Here is a 26,508-nt window from a genome sequence, read left to right on the forward strand (position 1 = left end):
CCCCCTGACCTGTCTGTCTATGGAGATTCTCAGTCATCCAGGTCATGGTTGTCCCAAAGGTGCTTTTTCAAGAGGCAACTGGATTTCTGGTTGCCTCTTCAACTGGACTTCAAGAGTCCATTTACCTCTTGAAAAAGCACATTTGGGACGGCCTGACCTGTCAGGAAAAAGAAATTAACAGTGTATTTCTACACATATCTACTCAGATGTTCAGTGCCATGGAAAATAAAAGCTGATGAATACCACTTGAAAGTCCCTTTCCTTATAATCACAAGCTTCTTCTCACTTGGCTTCAGGTAAGAATTTGATGGTCTAGGTTGGGGTGTCAAACTCGTGGCATCATGTTGTCGTCATGTGACATATAATGACTTTTTCCCCTTCACTAAACTGGGGGTGGAGGTGGCCAGCACATGACGCGTCTGGCCTGCGGGCCATCAGTTTGACACCCCTGGTCTAGGTTGAGATATATGGGGCGATCGATAAAGGTCAAAATCAATGAGACAGAATAACAATAAGAAAATATTGACACATTTTAATGCCCTGTCCTACCACTGGTGGAAGTTCCCAGATTGTTTTCAAAAGCACTCTTATATTAAATATTAATTTAGATTGGATTACTACAGTTAGCCAAATGAAGGTTACGAAGCATTGGTTTCAGGCTGCTGGTGATCCCACAAGAGATAAGTCATTCTTAATTGGATAAAGAAAAAAATACCAGAGATGTGTGCAAAATTACCAGAGGTGTGCAAAATTACTGGAGGTGTGCTTTCTTTTCAGAACAGTTACCTTTATATGGCATTTGGGCCCACTTTATATGAATTTGTTAACAAGGAACTATTTTAGTTGAGAGGTTTCACATTTATTTTCTAATAGTTCCTTTTTTCCTAAATGATCAATTTCACATAATAAGCTACAATTAATTCAAGAGTCTAATACAGCTAGGAATGTTTCCTTGGGAAACATTATTAACCAATTTTCTTTATAGGCCTCTCAGTTTTGTCACCATCTCATTAATTTAATTTCAATAGTTAAAATTACAAGAGAAACCCGAGAAAACTATTCTGAAGAGAATGTGGACAGTAATATTTTTGGGGGCTAGGAAAATATTTTGCTTGAATCTGGAGGCTGTGAAAGACATGTTCTGGCCACAGTAATGTTCTTAATACCGACACCAAAAATTCTTATTTTTGAATATGCATACATATGTCTCACTAGATGACCCTGAGTTATACTTTTCTTACAGTGTGACTTTTACTAGCACATGGGCAAATCATTTGACATGGATGAAACTTCTGTTCATAGCCATGAAATGATGCAACTCTTGAAAGTTAGGTGTGGCTACTCTGAAGTCCTCCTGAAATCTTTTAGTACATGTATGTGTACTTACCTAAAAACCATCTCTCCTGGTTTTGAGGAGAAAAATTCAGGAGGACCTCAAAGGCACAAAATCAGTCTTTCAAGAAACTGTGGTTTTGAGGTTCAATAATTTGTACGAAGGCCTAGTAACAGCATCATTAAGAAAAATGTATATGCAATTTTATAGACTACATCATAGCTACAAGCATCTGTTTCTCATCACAGCCTTTCTTCCCCATTCTGTGCTATTACACATCTAAAAATAACTATAGCAAAAACCTTACTTTAACAGTCTACTGGGGTTGGGGAGTGGGTGGGTCCATTATTCTTGAATCTCTATTTAATTGGTTAACGTGTCAATTTATGCCATTTACACAATGATGTCATCATTTAAAGTGTATAATTTGCATAATGAAGTCATTACACAAATGACTTAAAGCATAGTGGAAATCGGTTGCATATGAAGTCTGTTGCAATGAGAGCTGGCAAAATGATGTTTTGCTGTACAAAAAACATTGACAGCTATGCTTTACATATTTATATTCTGAAAAGTAGGAAATACCATGACCTGGAACTCTTCACTTTTGTACTGTGCTGAGGGGAATTGCACTTGTTTTAGAGCCATTTATCATCCAGAGCTGTATTTCTGCAGAAATCACATGTTTGATTTGTATTGCATGCCAGTGGTAGGTTGACTGAAGCAAGCAACACAGAGGATCCAAACAAAAAAATGGTATGATAAACTATTAACTATTTTTCTAGCATCTAGTCTCCTCCTCGTCCTCCTCGTCCTCCTCCTCCTCCTCATATCCTCTTTTCTGTCACTTCTTGCAGCTGGCTTCAAGAAAGGATAATAACCTCTTGCCAGAGGTCTGACTGGATCATCTGCAAAAGATTTTTGAAATTAGGTCAAAAATCACATATTGCTTTAAAGTTTCAGGTTTCCTGTGTCCTAATTTAGGAATATCTAATTCCTTGGAAAAGTCAACCTTTCCCCTTTGGATGGTAGCTATGTTGTGCCATATTATGAACTGTGTTTGTAATTTATTCTTGTTGAAATGAGCTTTGTTATCTATGTGTTTGAAAATTACACATCTAAAGCTCCTTTGGGTGTATTGGAAATAGTAGCATAAAACCAGGCTTTAGGATTTTTGCCAGCTAGCCCTTTAAGTAGGCAGCAGCCATCTTCTTTTCCATTGAGTTCTGAAGATGATTGTCCCATGTGGGACAATACTACTGACATCTAGGTGCAGTTGTATGCTACAAGCTGTTGCCATTAGAGTTATTTAGTAAGTAACTGGTCTCTTGGCATGACAGTATAAGCAATTCATAGATTTCCTGCAGACCAATACTCAGTTGTGCAATGAATCACAACAAAGACAGTAGACTTCATGTCAGTTTGGATGTTTGAATCTTTCTTGAAGTGCCTCAGAAATTGTCTGGAAAGATTAGTAATGGCTGAGTTTATTTGACAAGGCTGACCCAGTTAGCTGCTATTCTGGGGAAAATACTTGTATTGGCAGTATGTTGCCTAGAAACTCCAGTGAAATTAATAGATACTTTGACAACTTCCCAACTATCACAAAACTTGTTGGAAAGATGTTTCTTTTTACTCCCCTTTTATTTTTAAGTAAAAAAAAAAAATCTTTGGCGGCCCAATTGTGATTGGTTTACTGTGGAATTGGGGAGGGATATTGTGTAGCCCATCCTTTTCCTTCTTCTGCCTGTGGTTGTGACAGTACTTCAGAATACTTCGCTTTATCAAGCCTGTCAAACTGGTGGCCCATGGGTCAGATGCATCATGAACAGGTCACACCCACTCCAGCTCCGCAAAGGCAAAAAATGTCACAATATGTCACAATACATCACGTGACGCGATCGAGTTTGACACCCGTGCTTTAGATAATCCTAAACCTTTGAGGTAATGCAGACATATACCAAAACTATAAATGTTAATTCTACATTTATATTAAGGTTTTATAGTAACAGAACCTTGCAAGTCTGAATACGCTTCCATCCTCCCCTGCCTTTACTTTCCAAAAAAACCTAGGGGAAGTGCCTTCTGAGATGCTTTACCTACCCCCATCCCTTCCTTTGCACTCAGATTTCTCTTATCAGACCATTGTCTAGGCCAGGGGTCAGCAACCTGCAGCTCAGGAGCTGCATGTGGCTCATTTATCCCTCTGCTGCGGCTCTCTGTTGCTGGTTGGCTCCACAATTGATAGGACTTTCAGTTAGGACAGGTAGAGGAAAAAGGATGCCGCGCTAGGAGGAGACTCTATGGTGTGGGAACCGACTTCCAGTTGGCAGAGGAAAAAGGACATCATGCTAGGAGGAGACTATGATGGGGGGACCGGACTTCCAGTTGGGTCCAGAATTGAATGGGGGCTTCCAGTTAGGACCTTTCTGGCCCTTTGAGTGTTTAAGGTTGCCGACTCCTGGTCTAGGCTGCAGCTTTTCTTCCTGTCTTGTACGGTTATTCTCACAGCCCATTACAAGCAGCAAGAAGAATGGGTTAACTCTCTGTAAACCCTCTTTTCCCAGGCCAAAAAGCAAAATAAATGGAGAAGGCTAATTAAGCTTGAACCCCTCCCCCTTGATTGATTGGGCTAAAACTAAGCCTCTCTACCTCCATTATATATTAGATTTTGATGTTTAGATGACATTTTGAATTATGCACATGACTCAGTTAATCTTGTTGTGTGAACAGAATTTCAGTGTACAAAATATAAGATTCAGGAATGAAATATGTATGGCCCCTACTTTCCAAGTATTCCAGAAGTCTCTTAAAAAGTGAGTCTATTCCCAAGCCTAGAATTAAGAATTTGTGTTGTTCCTGTTGAATCTCTCTCTCTCTCTTTCTCTCTCTTTTGAATGATATTAATGCAGTTTTGTCTGGGCAGTTGTTTTTATAATTAAAATACAGTTATGTATTTACAGTTATGTATATTTTAAAAGGATGCGGTGGCTCAGTGGCTAAGATGCAGCAGTTCAGCGGTTCGAATCCCTAGTGCCGCATAACGGGGTTACTTGTCCTAGCAGTTCAAAAGCACCTAAAAAATGCAAGTAGAAAAATAGGGACCACCTTTGATGGCAAGGTAACAGTGTTCTGTATGCCTTTGGCGTTGAGTCATGCTGGCCACATGACCACAGAGATGTCTTTGGACAGTGCTGGCTCTTAGGCTTAGAAATGGAGATGAGCACTGCCCCCTAGAGTCAGGAACGACTAGCACATATGTGTGAGGGGAACCTTTACCTTTACTTATGTATTTTTAACTTTGTAAATCACCATTTTGTAGTTTGTTGGCTTCAATGTTCAATAAATTCAATTAGTTGCATCTTTTTCAAGCACAAAGGAAACAAATAGGTTTTGATAGGCCACCAGATTCCTTTTCATTTTTTTATTATAGAAAGGAACCCAAAGAGTATAAAAGAAATGAACCATTTGATTTTTTTTTAACCAGTTGGGGCTAGTAGCAGCTCGAAGAATAAAAGAAGAGGAGTCTGGCCTAGAATGAAATAAATCATAATGTTGGAAGTTGGATCTCAAAGCCATCCAGTCCAAACCCTTTCTCAGGGCAATACAGATAGTTAGTTTCATCTTAAAGGTATCCAACAAAGGAGACATGTCACTTTCCGAGACACTGTATCTTCCTGCCAAACTGCTCTCACTATTAGTACATATCTTCTGAGGCTAAACTAAAAACCCGGTTTCCTGCAGATTCTATTCATTTGTCCTATTCCTTCTCTCTAAAACAACAGAGAATTTTGTTGTGCAGATATGTGAAGACTGCTCTCCTAAATCCTGTTAGTCATGTCTTTCCCTGACTCCTACAAAAATAACATCCAACCTACAATCAAAGGATGTGGTGTGCAAGATCTAAGATCATGCTAATTTTATTTTGCATTCCATATCAGTTTAGATGACAGCTCAGACTCCAGCAGAGAATGACAAAGCAAAGATCTCAGTTTTATTTTCCCCTGAAGTTTAAAGCTTAAAAAACGACAACAAAGAAACAAACATAACATCTGCAGGCAAGATAGGGGAACACAAACCAACATGGCAGAGACTCCTAGGGTGCTTTTTTCTTTAAATATCAAGGATTACACAAAAGGAAATAGTAAGTTTGCAAAACCGATCCTGGCAAATATCATTTCCAAAAATGAAATATGTTGCTTTTCTACGACAACAACAATACTGACAATACTGACAATTGGTAAGTCAGTAGTCTCAGAGAATTATGAATGAGAAAATTAACCCAAGAAAACTTTTCAGTCTGACAGGGTTCTTTCCCCCTGCCCCCGTTCTGTTGTTGCTTTGTGTTAGGTACACATTGTCAGGCTGCGTTATGGCATGTCCTATTATATTTGATATGATGTGACAGGACACATAAATGGAATGCAAAGAATATTAACATAGCATTGAGGCAAAGCAATCTCTTGTCAGATCACTTTCTTATTGTTTCAAGAAAACTCATAATGCCAATTCTGGGGGATGTGATGCATTGATAATCTAAAACGAAATAGCCTTTTGGTGATATCTGTCAAGACCAGCCACTGCCTTAAAAATTCACGATGGCATGCTGTTTTCCTTACAATGAAGGGGTTCGGTATAGTTTGCTTAATACTGATACTCAAAATGTTTTCTGAGATGTTCCCTAGTGTTAACTCAGAACTTGTAAGTGAAACTGGTTGCCAGCCATTTAATCTTTTTCTCTTCTTTCTCCTAAAATAGAACTTTTTACTGATTGGTTAGAATGGCAGTGGAATAGCATTCAAGGGCTTTATAGTTTCTTTAAAAATGAGAAAACTTGCCTTCTTCCAAGGTCAATTAACATAATGTATCTGTTCAAGGACAGCAGATAGAAGAGGGTGATTGTAGAGTCCCAAATTGAGGTTTTTATCAGGTGACCTATTTGATTAGGCCACCTTCACTGTCCTTACACAGCATATTTACCCAAAAGGAAAATGAGATCCCCCTCCCCTTTCCCAAATTACCTTTGGTGTGGTCATTTTACATTTGTAGAATAGAGGCAGAAATTTCTGAACAGGAATTGCTCCTGTTGGGATTCTAGAGAAATGGATTAACCAACCATTAAGCAAAATAAGTTTAGGGTACCAAGGGAAGATGGGCACCACAATTTCCCCCCTTAGCTACCATGCCCATTCACTGGGCATATTCTTTCACTGACATATCTAACTTTAGTTTTCAGCACTTAGTCTAAATGTCTAAATGTGCAATGGAAAGGCCGAGAGACACTATTGTTAGGCTATGATTAGGGCATCAGTTGGATTTAATTTGGCCCTGGTATGGAACCCATGGTTGGAAAGTTTCCATTATTCCTTAACTTAATATTCATGTTTCTAAAGTCCATACTCTCAAGTAAAGGGAAGAAATGGCAGCAACTTATATCCCTATCTTGTTTCATGTTCAGTTATTTTCAATATACAAAGGATAAACAATTCATATCTTTCTTGTCTAGTTTTCTCTGTCCTGTTATCTCTTAACCCCTTTCCTTTCTTTCTCTTCTCCAAGTAGCTATCCCTTCCTTTCATCCAGGGGTGCTATTCAGCAGGTTCTGACAGGTTCTGGAGATCCGGTAGTGGAAATTTTGAGTAGCTTGGAGAACCAGCAAATACCACCTCTGGCTGGCCCCAGAGTGGGGTGGGAATGGAGATTTTGCAGTATCCTTCCCTTGCCATGCTCACCAAGCCACACCATGCCCACCAAGCCACGCCCACAGAACTGGTAGTAAAAAAATTTGAATTCCACCACTGCTTTCATCCCATCACCATACTGTTACTCCTACTCCTCCTCCCCTCCTCCTCTTTATTCTCTTCTTATCCCCCCTTTGCAATTTCTAAGGAAGAAAATGAGGTCTCTTTCAGTGTAAAAGACAGAACATGATTTAATAGCAAAAATAGATCAATCCATAAAACCTAAGCATTCCATTCTACTAATTACCTGTTTCAAGCAAAAAAGCAAGCTATATTTTGTACTTTAGTATTAGCTACTGTCAGTGTAACAGAACAATGGTTTTTAATGTGTATTATCCATTTGAGATTTCTTTACTAAGTAATCATTAAGAAAAACAGAACTGTTTTTTTACTCCTTCAAATCAATTCCTGGTTTCTCTCAGGATCTCTGTTTCACAGTTGGCTAAGAAAACACCAGGAAATCTGAGATCTAGACCAGACTAGAAAGTCAAAGGAAACATGAAGAAGCAGTGGCAAACTATTTCCAAGAAAACAAAACCTCTTAGGATAAATTATATTCATACAAATAGGAGAATTTAAGATGCCCTTTCTAGAGTCTTCCACTGTAACAAAGATTGAACTTCCAAGATATTCCTAAATTTCATCCTCTGTTCATCATCTGCTCAATTTTGAAAACTCATTTATTTATTTATTTGATTTCTATAGCTGCTCAGTTCAACGTGACTCTGGAAAGCATACATCATAAAACCAATTAAAACAATATAGGCAGTACAATATAAATATATATGGCATCAATTTAAAACTGTTACTATAAATTATAATACAACAAGAAAATGGAACCCAGTGAGGCCCCAGGCTGGGCATCAAATGAAGGGTTGGGGTCATCTTGATATTTAAAGGGAAAATATTCCAGGGGCCAGGAACTACAGCAGAGAAAGCACATCTCCTGATTCCTGGCAGCTGACAAGTCATTTGAGGCTTGATACTGCTTTTGGGAATAAGGAGATCACATGATTCCATATGACCTCTTTCTGGAGCAAAAGGAGAAAATACTCATGATTTAGAATTAAAGTCAATACCCCTAGACTTCACTATATGCTTCTCCTCTCTCAGTAGACATTTGTTTAACTGCATATGAAAGTAAAAAGAAATGAGTGGAACATGTGTTTTGAGTTTCTGACTCTCAACACAAATAAAATAAATTGTTTATTATTTATTTATTTATTGGCTGCCCATCTTACCATAAGGAAACACTGGGTGGCTTACAGTTACATCTAAGTTAAAACATAAAAACAAACATTAAAAGCAATGACACATGGGGAGGGGGGCAGAGGGGGAAAAGTGATTTGATTATTGTTTGTTTGATGATTATATAGCCCTTCTTCATTAAGGATCCTAGGGCACTGTGCCAAAAAAATGTTTAAAAATATTCAATTAAAATATGAATAATCTGGTATGAAATAGGAGAGAGTTATAATATAACCAACCAACCAAACAACATTCTTTAATACAACAATTCTCCTTAAAAGCGATTTTAGGAAGAGATGTAGGTTTTTAATGTGTTCTCATGAAGAAGCGTCTGAGCTTTGGAAGTGAGTGATGAAGAAATTCCTTCATAGTGCCAGTTATGACCACTTGTAGGCCAGATCTTCACAGCCAGAGGCAGAAAAATATACATGTGAAATAGGATTTTTATTTTACTATATACTACTGGAGCATACCATATGGTACTGCAGCATATTTCCTTTCCTGAATTTAAATCAGAAATACCTTTCAAGTGGAGAGGATGAGATAAAGTTCAGCAGATGGTGTTCTTTTAATCCCTTCTCTCTTACAAAGTCATATACAAAACTTTCATTTAGATCTCAACGGATTAATACATGGGTGTCAAACTCAATCGCGTCACAGGCTGGATCGTGACGTATCATGATGTTTTTTGCCTTTGCGGAGCCGGGGTGGGCGTGGCCTGTGCGTGACGTATCCGGCCTGCTGGACACTAGAGTGATAGGTCTCAATTAATAGAATACAAAATGTTCAGAAGGGGAGAAAATGTAGTGCAGTTTTTCCTAACCCAATTCATACACAGCCCCAGAAGAAAAAAGAAGAGTCATCTACAACATATTTATTTATTTATTTATTGGTTCAATTTATATGCCGCCCTTCTCCGGAGACTCAGGGCGGCTTACAATGCGTTAAGCAATAGCCTTCATATTTTTGTATATACCTGCTTAGTAGGGCTTTCGGCCCCCCCTAAGTGGTGTTCTTTTTTATACAAAGTTGGCTTATTGCCCACACAATCCGGGTCTTCATTTTACCTACCTCAAAAGGATGGAAGGCTGAGTCAACCTCGAGCCTGGTAAGATTTGAACTTACAGTAATTGCAGGCAGCTGGTGCTATTTTAACAGCACTTTAGTCTGCTGCGCCACCAATGTAATGTAATGTATAATGTAATGACTGCAACAGCCACTATGTAGGACAAACAAGCAGAAGACTGGTAGAACGCATCAATAAACACCAACCAGATGAAAACTTTTAATTTCACAACCTATGGACAGACTTAACCGTAGTTTTAACTGGTAAACTGTGACCATCCTAGACCAAACTAAGTCCAAAAATGCTATGGAATTTCTAGAAACCTGGCATTGTGACAAATTAGCCATCAACAGACACATAAACATAAACAATATCTACAAATTATAGAAAAGAGACAATCAACAAATCAAAAAGGGAACAAAAAGACCAAAACACCTCCCCACCAGCAATCAACACCCAGGTGAGCAGAGAATAACTCCAAGATTAACATCAGACCAACAATCAAGAAGTAAACAATACCCAAGTACAGTAAACAGCCCAGCCAAAGAACCTCCAAGACAACTTTCACCAACACTGACAAGGCAAGCCTCTAGAATATAAATTGAGAGCAAATCCCAAATCTTACTAGCACTGATGATATTACCTAGCTTGAGTAATGAAACGTCTGCAAGAAAACAACCAAGCTCAGTGGGCAGCAAGGACCTCCTGATTCATCCCAAACCGGTGGGTCAATAGCACTCAAAATATACAACTAGCCTAGCCAAAATAAAATGTCCAGCCTCTTAAGGTATCAGCAAGGGTAGATGAGCTAAAGTCAAAATAAAAGAAAACTCAAGATGAAGGGCACAGTCACATGATTGAAACCTTGCCCCCTTTTAATGTGCATTGCACCCATATAAATACTGGGCAAGGCTGCAGTCTCATAGTTTTTCCTGTTATCTTAACTCTTTTTTTTTTTTTTGACATTCCCTTCCCCTCAGACTATGGTGTGCCGAGGAATCCAAATTGCTGACTACCAGCCAAGAGTTGAGAATTGGAATCATTACTCTTACTTCATCAATGAGTGGTGGCATTTCAAATTAATGGAACAAGATCAAACACTCTTTTTTGTACTGGGAGCAGTTTCACTACTTGGAACAAGGTATATATTTAAATTTAGAGTTATTTTACTAACCTCAGTGGCTTCTGGACATTACAAATTGCTTTGTTTACAATCCTAAAATGACTTTGCCTAAACTGCATAAATGCGGCGAAGTAGGCTTGTCTTACATCATTAGTTTGGTTTTCATCCTTTGTGAGCTAAATTTGAAGTTAAATTATGTGTTTGATCATGTAATTCATTGAAACGTTTTAAAATGCCTCTGGCATAGCCTATTTAGCATGGAGACATTTACTTATTTACATTTTAGAATTTGCATACTGAAAGATAAGCTATATTTAACAACTATCCAGTTGGGTGTGAATGGTTTTATACAAAAAAGCTGCTATTGTCTTATGAAATATTTTTAACTTTCATCTCAAACTAAATGTATTATGCAGTGGGTGATGTTTATGACAGGGCAAGCTATAAATGGTTTTATTCAGGGGAATAAATCATGAAGGAAGCATACTCTAATTGTGCAAGCAATTTCTTGTACATTTAGTACAAAACCATGAAAATTACTCTTATTATGTAACAAATAGATGACTTGTGAAACATGAACATAACATGTCCTTTTTGTTATTGTTATGTTAAAGAAAAGGGGAGGGTACTTTTGCAGTTCCTTAAAAACTTTCTCTATGTTACAGTGGAAGAGTGAATTTTCTTTAAATTTCTGGACTCTTGCATCTTAAAACCAGAGATTAAAACCAGAAAACTGGAAGGTACTTTTTATAGAAATAGTTGCCATTGCTTTTCCTTAAAAGGGAGGCCAATCTTAAGTGTATTCTTACATTTTCAGGCAATGAGAGAATCAGGATCTGCATAAGCATACCAATCATTTTATAGTCTAGTTTAACTTTTAGATATCAATTCCATTCCATAATACCCACATCTAATGCTGAAACAGAGAGGATGAACTCAACCAGGAAAAATCATTAATTGTGATGCAAATGGCTGGTAGGACAGTTACTCTGAACAAAGTAACTTGGGTTCATTCTTTTATTTAAATGTAGCTTTACAGTCATCTTACAGTTACTGTCCAGGCCTGTTACCACACTCACCCTCAACTTTTACCCATCCCTGAAAGTGGGTAAAGATTTTTAGACAGTGCACTAGTTCCTCAAGGAAGAACTTTATCTTGCCAAGTCTTCTTAGACTTCTGTCACTTTCTATCATTGCCAAGGCCTTTCCATTTATGTTGAGGATCATGTATCTCTCTCTCGCTTCCCAATTTCTGTCCACCACAGACTCTTCCAAGAGACTGGATACCATATTTATTGGTATTATATCAGATCGGACCGAATCAGTTACGTTTCTTTTCTAATTTCCAGCTATGATAAAAATAAGCTCTACAATTCCCTTCTATACACAGTATGCTTATATAATATACAATATAGGACCTATATGTATTATATATAATATCTTTATGTTCCTTGATTTCTTGCCTCACAGCATCCCTCCTTCCCTTCATTCTGAGGTGATTGTTCTGATCTGGATAGCGTATCTAATAAAGAAAAAAATAAATCTGCACCTGCCATCAAAAACAAACATTTCTAGCTCTTTGCAGAAAGCAAGTAGGAGAAAGAAATACAAGGAATTGAACACTGTAATACACAAAGATGCACCACAATTACTGGAATTCTTTCAAACTTACCTTATAGTTTGCTACAATAAATCTACTTGTCTGAACCTTTGTGTCCTGGGAAATATATTCTTGCAGCATTTTGTCTTGTTAGCTGATATTGACCACATGAACATGGTCAAGTCAAGGCAATCATCAACATATATATCATGAGTTAAACAACCTCTTCTGTGAAAAATGCTCCCTGGAGGTAAGTAGTGCAGAGATTGCCAGGATTTCTGAACTGCTATTTTGCCAACTTGGTTGATCATGTACAGTAGGCATGGTCAGATGATCAGTTTCTTTTGTTACTTTTCTGGCTGGCTATAGGAACAGTTCTCTTAGATTATTTTCAGTTATGATTTGTGGACTATTCCTATAGTTCATTAGGAACCTGTTCATGTTTTGCTTAGTTGCAGTTCCAGCTACCTCCAAAGCTTATTTCACCCACTTTTCTTGAATGTATGACCTGCTTGTTGTGCCTCACCATTTTATATGGTGGAAATAAAGTATGATTAATTCTATTTTGTAGCAAAAAGAATACACACACACGCACGCACACACACACACTATGATCTATCTTTCTATCTATCTATCATCTATCTATCTATCTATCTATCTATCTATCTATCTATCTATCTATCATCTATCTATCCACCCACCCACCTATTATCATCATATGTGTATGTGTGTGTCTGTCTATCTATCTATTTGTCTGTCTGTCTATCTATCTATCTATCTATCTATCTATCTATCTATCTATCTATCATCTATCTATCTATCTATCTATCACATCATGTGTTATGTATGTATATGTATATGTATGTGTGTGTGTAACTCTATCTATCTATCTATCTATCTATCTATCTATCTATCTATCTATCTATCTATCATCTATCTATCCACCTACTACCTATCATCACCTTGTGTCTGTCTGTCTGTCTGTCTGTCTGTCTGTCTGTCTGTCTGTCTGTCTATCTATCTATCTATCTATCTATCTATCTATCTATCTATCTATCTATCTATCTATCTATCATAGATAAAATATCAACTAAAAAGATTTTCTCCAGAATCCGAGCTATGTATATATTTATAAAAAATATTAATACAGCAAATTAATGGCAGAAGTTAGAGTAGCCAGACATTAAGAGTAAGTGGAGCCTGCATCCAAGGCCTAAGTACAATATCATTTCTGATGGCTGTTTATACTTTGTTCCTTCCATGTACTGGTCTGGATGTTCAAGCATCAGTAGGATCTTCCCCTTTGCAAGGTGAAGACAGAGAGAAAAAAGATATCTAAATTTATCTAAAATACAGTGCAAAGATAGACAAGAAGGTCTTGAGCTGATTCTTTGGCCAGTGAAGAGAACTTGTCTGACACTTGAGCAATAATATCTGAAAGCAAAAGGCGTTCCTTGAGCAAATGGAAATGTCAGAAACGCTTGATGTCTGCATATATTTATTTGCTTAGAAAAATTCTACATGGGCTGATATAGATAAGTTGCCACAAATGTATCATGCCTTAAATGCAAAAGCAGCATGAGGGCTAAATCATCATAAGCCTCTCTTTTATCAAACTATTTTTTCCACCTCCATCTCCTATGCCTTAAACAAACTGCTTGGGGTTGTTAAATGAAAGAAAAGTGTTAATAATTGCCATAGTCAAAATGTAGAGTCCTTCATGGAAAAAGAGATGCCAGATGTTCAAGCTTGCTTTATAAAAGGCTGAGCAACATGAGCCATTATTTCTGCCGCATGCTGTATATAAAATAATAATAATTCAATATAGGCTTAATTGATTTTAGAAAGGCCTCTGATGGGGAATGTGTTCAGAAAAAAAGGGAATCCCGAAACCTCTAATTGTCTTCATTAGTAACTCATATATAGGTCTGGAAGCCACAGTGCTGATAGAACATGGCAAAACAGACTAGCACCAGATTGGCAAAAGAACGAGACATGATCAGTGGTGGGTTCCTCCCGGTTCGGCCCGGTTCCCCTGAGCCGGTAGCGGTGACGATATGATGTCACCGAACCCGTTCTCCCCTCCGTCCCTCCACCCCCCACCCCCGCATTATTCTTACCTTTTATTTGGCCCCACCCCCAATCTATTGCTGGTTCCTGAATCCCAGCTGATGGCTAGAGGGAAAAAAACTGTTTAAGCTCTTGCTGCGGGGCTTCAAAGGGCTACCCTACAGCTGATCAGTGTTAAAAGAAAACAAATGAGTAGACTGGTGCCTGCAAAAATAAATGGGTAGACCAGTGCCTGCAAAAATACATGAGTAGACTGGTGCCTGCAAAAATAAATGGGTAGACCAGTGCCTGCAAAAATAAATGGGTAGATCGGTACAGCTTTGCAAGCAGTTAAAAGCCTGGTAGACCAGTACCTCTGCTAAATCCTAAATAATTGTCACATGACCATCAAGCCACGTCCACAAATAAGCCACGCCCACAGAAACGGTAGTAAAAAAATTTAGAACCCACCCCTGGACATGATCCTTATTTATTCAATCTACAGATATTAAGGGAAGCTGGATTTGAAGATGAATGGGGTTTTAAAACTAGAGGAAGAATCTTCAGTAACCTATAGTATGATGATAATTCTCTTTTTTTTTTCTACCATAAAAAGAAAAAGAAACCACTTACAAGCGCAATGCAGTTCATTGGTATCAATCCAGTGATATAATTATTGGAAATCATGAGAACAGTGATTGGAGACTCTGTGCTTATATGGAGCAGAGACTAGCTGTCTGGCATTATGCTAAAGCTGCTTTCTCTACAGTATTGCTATATGAAAATACAAACAAACCCAATTCAATTCCTGTCTCATTCTGTATTCCATTTGGACGAACCAAGCGCTTTCACTGAATCCGCTGAATCTGATAATTCTCCAATAACTGAAAATGCAAAGGATCTACTCATGAAAGTCAAAGAGCATAATGAAAAAATGAGTCTAAGGTTATAGAATATTCTTTTATTGGCCAAGTGTGATTGGGACACACAAGGAATTTGAAATAATAGAAAATACTTGTAGCTTGGGTATTAGATTTTGGTGGTGGTGTGTTCTCCAAGCTTGTTTCAATTTAGTTTCTGAACATTTCGTTCAGGATTTTCTTGTCCTATTTCTCTTTAGCTTGTTTGGAAGACATTTATAAGCTAAAGAGGAATAGGATAAGAAAATCCTGCTAATGATGTTACCTAGTCTGGTAACGAAACGTTCTAAAACTAAACTGAAACAAGCTTGGAGAGCAAACCACTGCCAAAAACACAAGGAATTTGTCTCCAGTGCAGAAGGTTTCAGTGCACATACAAGGAACAAACTGATAATCATAAGATACCAATAGGAGAAGGTAATAGGAAGGATGAGAAGGATAATAGTAATGCAGCCATACTACATGGGTAAATATCCTTAGTCATTAGACAGTGCTGTGGTAATTAGGTGTTTAGCAGAGTGATGACACAGGGGGAAAAACTGTTTGTGTCCAGTTGTTTTGGCATGCTTAGAGCAATGTGCTAAGGGAAGGAGTTGAAACAGTTTATGTCCAGGATATTGTGTGTGTGTTTGTGTGTGTGTGTGTGTGTGTGTGTATCTGTAGATATAGTGTCTGTAGTAGGCGGCATAGAAATATGATTAATAAAAAAATAATAAATAAATTTTCTCAGTACTTGTGCAGTACTGATATTTTAAGTCTTGTGCAGTATACAGCTCCTCAATGGAAGGCAGGCTGGTAGCAATTGTTTTTTCTGCAGTTCTAACTATCCATTGAAGAGACTAATGAGTCTAAGAAATTGTGACAAGAAGGGACTGGACAGCCATTTGTCCAGAATAGTATAGGATTTCCTGCCACAGGCAAGGGGTTGGACTGAAGACCTCCAAGGTTCCTTCCAACGCTATTACTTTATGTTCTACATTAAACATAAAGAAGAGCAAACTAATGACAGATATATGTAAATGTGTTTGATGTTAAATGGTTTTCTTTGTCTTTTTTATTTATTGTTTTTATATTGCATGTATTTGAAACAAATAAACTAAATAAATGGAACAATATCATCTATTACATGTGAGGAACCATTTTAATTTCTGTGCTGGTCTGCAGAATGCAGGTAACTTTTAGCTCCACAACCTTTCTACTGCTTCTTAATCTTAAACAACTGTCATTAGATTGGATATCTTGCTCCAATATTAGGGCTGGCTGTTAGGTTGAAATACTTGGCAGCTCATCCAGTACCATCTCCATCACCTTTGACCTTCAATTCCAGCAGGTTGCCCATTGAATGGGTCTATAACCTGGGATGAGTGAATCTGTCAATTTTGATTTTTCTCATTTTCCTGGCTGAAAGTTCTTTCTTTCTTTCTGTTTTATTGATAAGAAAAAAAGCAAGAAGATAGAAACTTCACAAACACTTCGCACACTTTTCTTCTTCACATATGTGACTAGCATTTATTTCCACAATTCTCCTAGTATAATGCATTTTGCATTCCCTAGTAGTTCATATATGTTTAACATTGTTCATTAATATGCGTATTTGCTTTTTCGTGGAGATTAATACATTCAAATTTTTATAGCAGATTTATTAATTGTAGCATACCACTTGATTTGTGGAGGTACTAATTAAGTAAATACACATAAAGCTCAGATCAAAGTATCCCCCCCCCCACATGGTATACAAGATCATCCACAAGTCATCCTTGACCATTATTCAAGCAACTCATAACTTCAGAAATTAGATGAAGATCTGAAGCATTTAGAAATCAGAAAATCAGTTCTTGGTTTGTGCAGACTTAATATAAATCTCAGTTTGTAGATTTATTTTGATTCTTTTTTAACGTCTATTATTAATTAAAAGCTTTTCGTCTTGAACTTTTTTACTAATGTAAACAAGTATAGTAACATACTTTGGGTTACTAATGTTTTCCGAGAAGACCAAAGAGATGTGTAACACCATATTTTCATTCCTGTTTCCCTGCTTTTATATATAAGAGTTTGACTTAAAATCTAAGATTAAACTTATAAAACATGTTGGTCTTTTTAAAAAAGAGACTGAAAAAGTCATGGCTATTATTCAACATCTCTGAACAGATGTAAGCCACTGTGAAACTGAAATGTCTAATTTACTAAGAGAAAATGATGAGAGATGATTGACTACTAAAGTAAAATGCTGAGTGAATACAGCCTCGTCACTCAGCATCTGTGCATGAATGGATTGTTCCAATTACATGCAAGTATAGTTTGTTCAGTGGGTAACAGAGCTTAAGAAACAGTCAGGCTGAAGTATTAGTGGTGAAATGCTTCTACTTTGGTATTTTCACTACTCTGTAAAATGAAGTTCTTCTAAATACTTTGTCCCATGAGATTTGCGAGGATAAAGGCATTTCGTATTAAAACTGATGGGCTGAATAGTAAAGCAATGATATATTTCTTTAACATACAAAATGGCAAGTAAAGGTGTCTGGTTTTATCAAAGAAAAGGTTGCCATGGTTTCGGTGGAATCTACCCTAGGATTTTAAGAAATTATAAAGAGATTTAAAATGTGCTGTAGTACAAAAAAAATTAAGCATCTTGTAAAAGGAAACTTTAAGGCTGGGGTTCTCATTTTTTGACTTACTATAGAGATTTGATGATTATTGCTTTGCATATGGTGATTATTTCTGAACATGTTTGATGTGGGGCTATGTAAGGTGAGCTTTATGATCCACAGATTTGCAAGTGCTAGAAGTACACTAGAGTTTTACAAGTTTTTGTACACTGTAGCATGTATTGGTCAGAAGTATTCATATTTACTGAAGATGGAACCAGATATTGAACATGTATGATTTATTACAGTAACAAGGGAATGAAAATATTGATTATATGCAGAAGTTTTAACTGAGTAAGTAAGTGATACTAAATATTTTAAAAATCTTGTTTGAAAATAGATTTTCAAAATTATTGACAATGCTAACTATCCTCTAATTATGCCTTTTGGATGAAGAGAAGACTACTGCTACATCTATTACATTTGGCAGCATTCTGACTTTAGGCCAAATAGAAAAGCAATGAGTGCATAAGCTTGGTTTATGAGGTATTAAAATGAATCATCCCAATATTTGAGTAAGATTACATGGAGCAAAGTAAAATTCTCCATAAGAATTACTTGCTATTTTCTTAGCAAACATTCTAGGATATAGATAGATAGATATAGATATAGATATAGATATAGATGATATAGATATAGATATAGATATAGATATAGATATAGATATAGATATAGATATAGATATAGATATAGATTACTTCCCAAGATAGACTATAGGCAGTACCTGAGTGGAGAATGAGTTCTGTTACTAACTGGAGCATCCATTTTATTTATCCTATTTATATGGCTGCCTATCTCACAACATGTGACTCTGGGCAATGTACAATAAAAACCTATAAAATAGCAATATAAAAAGCAATCAAGAATTAAAGCAGTAATATTATAATCAAAAAGAAAGAGCATCAGATATTATGGACAATGGAGCTACCCAGGGGTGGGCAACAAAAATTTTAGCAAGGGGTTCTCTGCCCGGTTGCTGGGTGGGTGCGGCCATGGTAGGCTTGGCCTAGTCAGCCTCTTGCACCATGGGGGGTGGGTGTTTTTACCCTCCTGGGCTCCGGAGGCTTTCCTTGAGCCTCTGGGAGGGTGAAAACGGCCTTCCCAGGCTCTGGAGGCCCTCTGGAGGCCAGAAATGGGCCCATTTCTGAACTTCTGGTAGCTCTGTTTTTTGCCCTCCCCAACCTCTGCACACACCTTACACTTACCTGCATCCAAAATGGGCTGTGTGGGGAAGGGGCAGGGTGGGTGGGGCCAGCCAGGAGTGGGATTTGGGGGTTTTCCGAACTGCAAGAATCTTAGCTAGAGGTTCCCCCAGCAGCCTACCCCTGGAGCTTCCTCATCAGCTCACAATTCCTACCATTCTCTTGAGATCCCCAGGACTGTTGACACAACCAGGTTTTGAGGGCGTTATGGAGAGTTGACAGGGATGGGGCCAACCTCATCTTGGGGTGATAGTGATGGATATTATTTCATAGTGCAGATACACCACACAAAAAGTCCATCTCTTGGGTTCTGCCAGTTGTAGCTTCTTAGCAAACAGGACCCGTAACAATCCTCTTTTGCCAGACCTGATGGAATGGGCAGATGTAATCAGGGAGAGGTGGTCTCTCAAATAACCCATTCCTATGCCATGAAGGTCAAAATCATGAACTGGCCATGGAAGCAAACTTGTAATCAATGCAGTTTGCAGAGCAGAGGTGTAATGTGTGCCATTCTAGGGGCACACATAACTGCCTGTGTCACTATATTCTGTCAGGTTCCGTAAAGACTGGGAAAAAACCCCTCAGCATGCAAAAGCAGTAACCAAGTTTGTTTACCCTGATATCCATACTAACTGACCACCTTAAAGTGTTACAGAAAGGAATCTTTGTTGGAGCTAAAGCCCCGTGTTCCCCATCATCTTTTAATCAGCATACAGCTCCACCCTAGTGCAATCACTCAATTATCCAATTATCACGTATCCTCCCTCTCCCTCTTCAATCCATCACAAACCACTTCAGTTGTTCTGGCTGCTCCGTCTTTCCTTAAAGTGATAAGGTTGATAAACTGCTTCAGTGCATGACCCTGACATCATTTAGCATGTGGCTGGGAAGTCGAAGTGAGAGGCATGTTTTGGGGCTGATGATCCAGGAGAGCAGGCACACAGTAAGGCGAAAGTGTGCAGCAGCAGAATGGCGATCCCCACAGGAATGGCGGCCCCAGGTACTGTTGCAGGGCTGGGACTGACATATTCTTTACAGCTGAAACTTCCACATACCAAGGGCTGCTCTATGTACAGCACGTTACAGGAGTCCATCCTGGAAGTGACCAGGGGACAAGTGGCTGTAAGCAGAGGCTCCCAATCCAGGAAGGTGCAAGTAGTGTATAACATGAAGCCATGCCCTCCTAGTGACAACTGGCACCTGCTCTTTGGTAATGGCATATTGACCATTGGTAATGTTTGAATAAATAAATACCTTGGGGATCAAACAATCTATACAGGTCTACATTTCCATAAATCCATGAGGAGGTTTTAAATGAGGAAGTGCCTCTCTAACACTTAATGAAATTAAAGTACTAATGAGTTTTTAATTTGAACTCTATTTTTCCTCACAATATGTTTCTAATTAGGTGCCAGCAGTGAATCAGGAAACAGTGAATGTGGAGATTATTCAAAGTGTCTTCTGCTTTAGTATTTGATGTAGGCAGACAGAAAATGGGAGATTCGAACAGACCTCTATTTGCAATAGACAGCTGGGATATGAAGACGAGCTATCAAAGATTTTGCCTGGTGTCATTCCATTTAGGATTTTTTAAAAACCTGCATCTACCCTTCTTAATATTCTTCCTATTTTCATTTTTTGAAGCCCAGCAAATAAACTGAAGCATATCTGCAAGGTATGTGTTGATAAACAACACATTCTTTTAGATGGCCACTTGAGGCTTTTGCTTTACAAATGTGAGGTTACTGAGTTGACACTATTAAAGATTTATTATTATTTTTTTTAAAAAGTCTCTGAGAGTGAATGCAGCTCTCTTCAGATCTTGTACACACACATTTCACTTCAAAAGAGCAGGGGGAAAAGCCCCTAACAACCCTTCGAGCCTTTGCAAGAGCTATTTTCCGTTTTTATAATAATAGTTAAAAAATATTCTCTCCAAAGTTAGCCCTGTTAAGTTGAATGACTATAAAGTGTTTCTTCAGCTGGAGAAAATTGTTCAGTGGGTCTTTGCTCTTTAGAATGGCGCTAATGGAGTTTGGAATTCTCAAAGAAAAAAAAAAACCCATAATAGATAACATTAGACCAGACACTGTTTAAGGGAAAATCAAACCTGTATGCTATATAAAAATGCCAACATATACAAGTTGAGAGCTTTTATAATTTATTGGCTGAACTTTTCAGCAACCATTTATTATTTTTATTTTGTAGTTATTATTCTGGAACTAAAATGAACACGTGCTGATAAATGGACAATAAATGGATTTCCTTAAACTTTAGGAAAATCTTTTCCATGTAAAGAAACATACTGTCAAGCTTCAAATATTCTTCTAGTTTACTTGATAGGTCAGTGAGGTTGAGCTCTCCTGTTGTTGCTGTTGTAGTTGCTTTGTTAAGAGCTACTGGGGGAAAATACCTCGCTAAGGTCTCTGGGGCTATGAAGGGATCCTTCATTTCACCCCAGCTTCAACTGAAGCACACATGTGGAGGAATTCTTGTAAACAAGTCAAAGCAATTAATCAGATGAAAGCTGATCAGTTGTTCTGCAAAGTTTATTATTGTATTGTATTTTATATTTTATATTTAATTTAATTTAATTTAATTAATTCAATTTATATGCCGCCCCTCTCCGAAGACTCAGGGCGGCTCATAATACATTTTAAAAAATCATTATAAAAAAACATTTAAAAATTAAAAACATTAAAAACATTAAAAACTCATTCATGCCATTCATGGCCGGATCTCGACAGATCACAAGAGCGAGATCAACAGCCCCAGGCCTGCCGGAAAAGCCAGGTCTTCACCGCTTTTCGGAAGGCCTATAGGGTGGGGATGGTCCGGACCTCAGGAGGTAACTGGTTCCAGAGAGCTGGGGCAGCCACAGAGAAGGCCCTTCCCTGTGGGCCCACCAGCCAGCATTGTTTAGCTGACGGGACCTGGAGGAGACCAACTCTGTGGGATCTTACCGGTCGCTGGGAGCTATGCGGCAGAAGGCGGTCTTCAAGATAACCTGGCTCTGAGCCATGTAGGGCTTTAAAGGTAATAACCAACACCTTGAATTGTAACAGGAGACCAATAGGGAGCCAGTGCAGCTCGCCGAGAATTGGTGTAATGTGGGTGTATCTAGGTGCACCCACGACAGCTCGTGTGGCTGCATTCTGGACCAACTGTAGTCTCCGAACACTTTTCATGGGTAGCCCCACGTAGAGCGCGTTGCAATAATCTAACCTTGAGATGACAAGGCCATGAATGACTGTGAGGAGAGCCTCCTGATCCAAGTAGGGTCGCAATTGGTGCACTAGGCGAACCTGTGCAAAGGTCCCCCTAGCCACAGCTGTCAGATGTTGCTCTAATTTTAGCTGTGAGTCTAGGAGGACACCCAAATTGTGAGCCCGTTCTGAGGGGGCAATTTCTCCCCCCCCCCAGAACCAAGGTGATGTGTTGAGTGACTCACCATTGTGCAGGAAACTATTTTGCCATCACTCACCATTGAGGAACAAACCATCTATAATACCAGTATGAGGAGTTGAACTTGACTTACTTAGTTCTTCTGGATCTTGGCTCTTCAGAATCTTTGATATGACTTACTTGCTACTTGATCTTTTTAATTGGAGATGCCAGGAACTGAATCCAAGATGTCCTGCTAGAAAAGCATATGATATTTGCCTCTTAGCTATAGAAGAACTAAATTGACTTAAATAGAGAAATACTGGTTGAATATGTGTCCTTAAGTTACACGAAACCTAGAACAAATCCTAAGTATATGGAAATTTGCTAGAATAGTTGATCTTGTAGGGTTGAAGTTGGATGTCCCAAACCATCTTTCCTTTAAGGTCTTCATACTCTGGCCCTATTTCCTACTTTGTGACAATATCTTGGAATATTCTGTTGCTTTTACCCATCATCTAGGAGATTTCTCAGTTGGCATTCTTTCCATATGTGTCAGAGATAGGACTGTCCAGTCATATCATGTGCTGCCATTCCATAATTCAAAGGTTAAAATACAAAACAATATTTTGTTATAAGGTGATGTTCTGGCTATATAGCATGTAGGCATATAGCTAGGTTCTTCTTTCCCTGAGGACAAACTATGCTCTCTAAGGATAAACAAAAGTCATAGAAAAGTCATACATACATGCATGGATACCAGTGGTGGGTTGCCCCCGGTTTGCACCGGTTCTATAGAACTGGTAGTAAAACCGGCGGGAGGCTCCGCCCACTGATCCCAACATCATCAAAATGTTTCTTTGCATGCGCAGACGCTTCTGCGTTTGCGCACACGTGGCCCATTGCGAACCGGTAGTAAAGGTAAGTAGAACCCACCCTTGATGCATACATACACATGTATATGTCTGTATATGTGTGTGTGTGTGTGTGTGTGTGTGTGTGTGTGTGTGTGTGTAGATAGATAGATAGACAGATAGACAGACATATACACTTATACACATTTTCTAAAATGAGAATGTTTTTTTTTATTTTGCATCATTCCTCTTACATCAAATCTGCAGTTACGGTAATTGTTTTGTTAATACATTCAACATGATCAACTGAAACATAGAATGCTCAAGAGCAGCTGTGTATCTATATGTCTGGACTGTCTGTTTTATGCTTAAACACTCATCCATAATTAGTATGGTGGTGTCAGAGTATTATAATAATAATAAAAATTGTAATCTTTTAAGAAAGGGAAGGCAAGAGTGTGTGAATTGCTTCTTGAGCTACCAAGAGTCTTATATTTACTACATATTAAACAGCAGCATAAAAAAAGAAAACGTAGAATACCCTGCTCCTTTGTCCTTTCTTTGCTGTCTACTAGTAATCCCTAGATCAAGATGCGGATTTTTCCCAAATTCATTTATAATGAAACATCTGGTTTCCCTGAAGTAACATGTGTTTTAGAGTTTTCTTCTGGGACATTTGTGGATGAAAGCTGAGTTTGTTTGTCATTTAATACTTTTTCATCTCACTCTGCTAATAACCTGATGTTTAATTTTATGCATTTGCCATGTGGAATGCTCATAAATATGGCTTTTGTTCCACCCTCTGTGTTCTATTAGTAAAAATTTAATATATATTTGACATTATCCATTGGATAAAAATTCATATTACTTAAATGAGTCCAAGAAAGAGTACAGTGGTCCATGAAACATGGAAGTTGTAATGTTTGGTGATTGAATTATACATACATACATACATACATATGTATGAGATTTGAACTTGAAGTAACACCAGCTGCCTGCAATTACTGCAAGTTCAAATCTCACCAGGCTCAAGGTTGACTCAGCCTTCTATTCTTTCGAGGTAGATAAAATGAGGACCCGATTTGTGGGGGCAATAAGCTGACTTTGTATAAAAAAGAACACCACTTGGGGGGGCGGGGGGCGAAAGCCCTACTAAGCAGGTATATACAAAAGTATGAAGGCTATTGCTTAACGTATTGTAAGCCGCCCTGAGTCTCCGGAAAAGGGCGGCATATAAATCGAACCAATAAATAAACAATAAATAAATAAATACAACACACACACACACTGTGTATGGGAGGTATGACAGTATACACACATAATCATATACAGAAATGTATGCAATATTGTGCAAAAAAGTAATTTATGTACTTAGAAAGCTATGTACAAAGAGCCATTGTGGCACAGTAATTAGAATGCAGCACTTCAGGTTATTTTTTCTGCCTGCCAGCTGCTTGCAATTTGACAGTTTGAATCTCACTGGCTCAAGGTTGACTTAGCCTTCCATCCTTCTGAGGTTGGCAAAATGAGGACCCAGATTCTTGGGGGCAATATGCTGACTCTGTAAACCACTTAGAGAGGGCTGTAAAGCACTATGAAGCAGTATATAAGTCTAAGTTCTATTGCTATTGCTAAATGTGATTGTCCCTTCCCCTGAAAGGAAGTCATGAGTAAACGCAGTTGGCAGAAATTCATAATTGTATTAGCCAATGAAAATCTGTAGCAAAATGTAGTCAATATTCTGCATGCTGAAGTGAAAAAGAAATCAACTCTGAGTTAAACAAGTTAACAACATTTAAAAATTAAAGCTGAATGATGGTAATACAATCAATAGAATCTCTGTAAGATTCTATCCAGCAAGTATTATTGACTGGACCCAAGAAGAATTAGATGATTTGGACTACAATACTTATAAACATGACAATACATCATGTGCTACACAAAAGAAGTGATATAGATAATTTGTATTTACCAAGGGAAATGGGTGCTTGTGGTTTGCTGCCAGTGAAGTCAACAGTGGAGGATGAAATCAAAAGTTTAAACAATGTCATAAAGCAAGTCAGGAGAAGATGTTAATAAATGTCTGTGAAACATCTGCAGTGTGCCATAATCAAAGGCGACATACAAAAATGAAACATTCAAAAGATAAAGGGCTGCATAGTCAGTTACCTGAAAGAAACCGAAGGTCAGAGGAATAGTCACAAAACTTGGCAATGGCTTCAGAGTGGATCTATCAAGAAGAAATCAGAAGCTTAATAGCTGCTGCAGAAGTATAAATAACACATTATATAAATAACACATTATATAAAAATAAAAATAAAAAAAACTGGAAGCAACAACAAGTTATTTATGCAGGGAGAGCTGGTCAGCACCTAATAAGTACCTTAGCAAAATTGCTCAGAAAGATTAACCAGCAGACATGACTGATTGATTACGTGCCATCACGTTGTTGTCCACTCTTAGCAACCACATAACATTTTCTTCATGACAATCTGTCCCTAACCTGGTACTCCTGGTTTTACAATGATGACAGACATGATCAGACAGCAAAAGGAATTCCTTGGAATGTATGTAAAAAGTACAAATTATTTATGTAAACATTATGGGACTTCTGAATTCAGACGAACCAACTTCTAGAACACAACACAAGAAGCTGAAGAGAAGCCAGCTTTAATTATTTAGACGGGGAAATATCAAACGATGGTTGAGTACCTGAAAAAGAACTGGAAAAGGTATAAACTATCAGGAAATACAAATATTATGGAACAAACTGACATCATTTCCCCCTTAGTTATTAGGGCACTAGGAACTTTTTACAGCAGTATTGCCAAAACGGATTGAAAAGATTACATTTGACCTCAAAATATTCACCTTACAAAAACTGCTTTACTTGAAACTAAATATTTGTCGAATTGTTTGGAGAATTTTTAAGCTTTACATTTGGATTGAATAATAAATAATGATAAGAAATGCAAAAAAGTCTGGATAGTGGACATGGCAAATTAAAATATTGTGGGATTTCCAAATGCAAACCAATGAAGTCTTGGCTCATAACACACCAGATAATTAATGTGGCCATACCAGAGGACAATAGAATAGAAGGTAAAGAACTGGAGAATTCACAAAGTATCACCATCTGAAAATCAAAAGATTATGGCACAATTTGGCCATTGTGGTCCCAGTGATTATTGGCATCCTGGGGGCCATACCCAAAAATCTTTGACAGCATTTTGAGCATTGACAAAATTTCCATCGATTGATTACAAAAGGCCCCACTGTTTGGATCCACACATGTACTATCTCGCTACATTATGACATCCTATGTTCTTGTTAAGTACTTGAC

At 38.0% G+C, this 26,508-nt stretch overlaps 1 long non-coding RNA gene across 1 annotated transcript in view; it reads left to right on the top strand.

Moving 5' to 3' along the window:
• The window catches only part of LOC148115129 (uncharacterized), a 202,681-nt gene that overhangs the window by 84,310 nt on the left and 91,863 nt on the right, over positions 1-26,508 (top strand). The window contains exon 2 of the long non-coding RNA XR_015731892.1: positions 10,369-10,529. This is a non-coding gene — a long non-coding RNA (uncharacterized LOC148115129). The remainder of the gene's footprint in view (positions 1-10,368; positions 10,530-26,508) is intronic.

The sequence above is a fragment of the Pantherophis guttatus genome, chromosome 2, assembly GCF_059756535.1.
Source record: "Pantherophis guttatus breed Tessera chromosome 2, ASM5975653v1, whole genome shotgun sequence".
Taxonomy (NCBI): domain Eukaryota; kingdom Metazoa; phylum Chordata; class Lepidosauria; order Squamata; family Colubridae; genus Pantherophis; species Pantherophis guttatus.